Below are 3,844 nucleotides of genomic sequence, written 5' to 3'. Positions count from 1 at the left end.
TGTCAATACCTCACCTAAAGTATCCATGCGTTTCCGAGATATTTGCATTGCATTCCGAGATACACTATGCATTAAAGGGTTAAGAGTCAGTTTGGATACATAACCCAATTGGAAATCATAATTTAAAATAAGATCTGAATTCGTTTTGAAGATGTCGTTCTTTGCAAAATTTAGAGGTGAGAAAATAAATCAGATTTGAACCGCAAACTTTCAACCTCTTACTTTTATTGCTGAACATTGTTGATACATTACATACTTTTATTGCTGAACATTATGGCTGATACATTTTCACCAATTCACAGTGAATAAGAATATGACCAATCTGAGAAATCCACACGCGATAGAAAAGCATTATTTATTTACATAGTATTCCGTCTTACGACATAACTTGACGAACATAATTCCTAAAATTCACTCGGTCCATGGCAACCGTTCTCCAATTTCTCGGGCACCCCACGTTCGCCAGATCACGCTCCACTTGGTCTAACCACCTCGCTCGTTGCGCCCCCGCTCGTCTTGTTCCTACCGGATTCGAAGCGAACACCTGTTTTGCAGGACAGTCGTCCGGCATTCTCGCAACATGCCCCGCCCAGCGTATCCGGCCAGCCTTCACCACCTTCTGGATACTGGGTTCGCCGTAGAGTCGCGCGAGCTCGTGGTTCATCCTTCGCCTCCACATTCCGTTCTCCTGTACGCCGCCAAAGATGGTTCGTAACACTCGTCGCTCGAATACTCCGAGTGTACGCAGGTCCTTCTCGAGCAATATCCATGTTTCGTGCCCGTAGAGAACAACCGGTCTAATAAGCGTCGTATACAGGTTACACTTTGTGCGAGGGCTAAGTCTTCTCGACCGCAGTTGCTTGTGGAGTCCATAGTAGGCACGACTTCCGCTGATAATTCGCCTCCGGATCTCACGGCTGGTGTCATTGTCTGCGGTCACCAGTGAGCCGAGATAGACAAAGTCTTTGACTATCTCCAGCTCGTCGCCGTCGATCGTGACCTTGTTACTACTGGACAAGCGAGTTCGGTCGGTCTCGGATCCGCAGGCCAGCATGTACTTCGTCTTGGACGTATTAATCATCAACCCAATCCTTCCTGCTTCGCGTTTCAGTTTGCGGTAGATCTCCTCCACCGCCGCAGATGATCTGCCGACTATGTCAATGTCATCGGCAAAGCAGATAAGTTGACTGGATCTGTTGAAAATCGTGCCCCGCATTTCGCCCACCGCTCGTCGAATAACACCTTCTAGCACCACGTTGAACATCATGCAGGATAGACCATCACCTTGTCGAAGCCCCCTGCGCGATTCGAATGAACTCGACAATTCACCCGAGATCCGCACACAGCACTGCGTTCCATCCATCGTCGCCTTGATCAGTCTGATCAGCTTCCCGGAAAAGCCGTTCTCGTCCATGATTTTCCATAGCTCGTTACGGTCGATCGTGTCGTATGCGGCTTTGAAGTCGATGAATAGATGGTGCGTAGGGACTTGGTGTTCACGGCATTTTTGGAGGATTTGCCGTAATGTGAATATCTGGTCCGTCGTAGACCGTCCCTCCATAAAGCCGGCCTGATGACTTCCCACGAATCTGTTTGCTTGTGGCGTTAGGCGGCGGAGTAGGATTCGGGACAACACTTTGTAGGTGGCATTGAGGACAGTGATCGCTCGGTAGTTCTCACAGTCCAATTTGTCGCCCTTCTTGTAGATGGGGCATATTACCCCCTCCTTCTACTCCTCCGGTAGCTGTTCTATGTCCCAGATCCGGATTATCAACCGGTGTAGGCAATCGGCCAACCTGTCCGGGCCCATTTTGATGAGTTCAGCTGCGATGCCATCCTTCCCAGCCGACTTGTTTCTATTCAGCTGGCGAATGGCTTCCTTAACTTCACTCATCGTTGGGAGTGGCTCGTCTTCGTCGTTGGCTACGCCGGCGATGTACCTTCCCCCACCGTCTTGATCTCCTGCATGTGCGCCGTTCAGGTGTTCATCGAAGTGCTGCTTCCACCTTTTCATCACCTAACGATTGTCCGTCAGGATACCCCCGTCCTTATCCCGGCACATTTCGGCTTGCGGCACGAAGCCTTTACGGGATGCGTTCAGTTTCTGATAGAACTTTCGTGTTTCTTGCGAACGATGCAGCTGCTCCAGCTCCTCGAGCTCCTCCTCCTCCAGGCGGCGCTTTTTCTCCTGGAAAAGTCGGACTCGCTGCCTCTTCCGCTGTCGGTGATTTTCCACATTTCGACGGGTGCCTCTCTGCATTACTGCCGCCCGCGCGGCATTCTCTTCGTCCATCACCCTCCTACACTCCTCGTCGAACCAGTCGTTCCGTCGAGATCGCTCCACATAACCGCTGACGTTCTCCGCAGCACTGTTGATGGCTGTTTTGATGGTATCCCAACAGTCCTCGAGAGGGGCTTCGTCAAGCTCGCCCTCTGCCGGCAGCGCTGCTTCGACCGATTGCGCGTAGTCTGCCGCGACCTCAGGTTGCTTCAGTCGCGCGATATTTAACCGAGGCGGGCGCCGGTTTCGCGTGTTGTTCACTACGGAGAGTTTTGGGCGCATCTTCACCATCACCAGATAATGGTCCGACTCTATGTTGGCGCCCCGACAGGATCTGACGTCGATGATGTCCGAGAAGTGCCGGCTGTCGATCAAAACGTGGTCGATCTGTGATTGAGTTTGGTACGGTGATCTCCAGGTGTACTTGTGTGGGAGGCGGTGCTGGAAAAAGGTACTACGTACGGCCATTCGTTTGGAGGCCGCGAAATCAATAAGTCTGAGGCCGATTTCGTTGGTCAGCTGGTGTGCACTGAACCTTCCAATTGTCGGTTTGAATTCCTCCTCCTGGCCGACCTGAGCATTGAAATCCCCGATGACGATCTTGATATCATGTTTTGGGCACCGGTCGTATTCACGCTCCAGCTGCGCGTAGAATTCGTCTTTGTCGTCACCGGTACTTCCGAGGTGAGGGCTGTGCACGTTGATGATGCTGATGTTGAAGAACCGGCCCTTGATTCTCAACCGGCACATTCGTGAGTTGATCGGCCACCACCCGATCACGCGCTTTTGCATCTCTCCCATCACTATAAAAGCTGTTCCAAGCTCGTGTGTGTTGCCGCAGCTCTGGTAGATGGCACGACCATCTGGATACGTTCGTACCGTGGAGCCCTTCCAGCATACCTCCTGCAGCGCTACGATGTCGAATTTGCGGCTCTTCAATTCGTTGGAGAGCACGTGGGTACTGCCCACAAAATTTAGAGATCGGCAGTTCCATGTTCCAAGTTTCCAATCGCTAGTCCCTTTTCGTCGCGTGGGTCTTTGCCGATTTCCATCCGAAATTTGTTGTTCGTTGTTCGTTGCTTATGTTTTTTGTAGTCACAGGCTCGCAAGGCCCGCAGCTAACCCCACTATCTCGCAGGAGGACCGTCGTGATGTTGCTGTTTTGGGTCCCGAACACCACCAGGACGTTGTTGCACTCCGCACGCCGCCCCTAACATGGAGAACAGACGCGTACGAAGCCCCCTAACTCATTCTGCATGCGACCAAAGCATCCACCGGGGTTGGGTACCCGATCTCTGCTAAGGTTGCTCGCACCCCAGCTAGCACCACGGGGAGGTAGAGAATCGGAGTTGCAGACTAGAGGTGATATGACCACTACCCGAAGGTTGGGTGTATGGGGTCTCGAGTTGCACATTGTCACTAGCCAGCGACAGAAAAGCACTCAAAGGTAATTCTTCCATCGAGGCAAATTATTACTCCGTTTTTTTTAATCATGGAACATGTAACAAACTTGCAAAGCAGATGATTTTTCGCAGCTCTTGAAGTTACCTCAGTCACCACGAA

The sequence above is a fragment of the Uranotaenia lowii genome, chromosome 3 (assembly GCF_029784155.1).
Source record: "Uranotaenia lowii strain MFRU-FL chromosome 3, ASM2978415v1, whole genome shotgun sequence".
Classification (NCBI taxonomy): Eukaryota; Metazoa; Arthropoda; class Insecta; order Diptera; family Culicidae; genus Uranotaenia; species Uranotaenia lowii.
The sequence above is the reverse complement of the archived record's forward strand: the minus strand, read 5'-3'. Positions refer to the sequence as shown.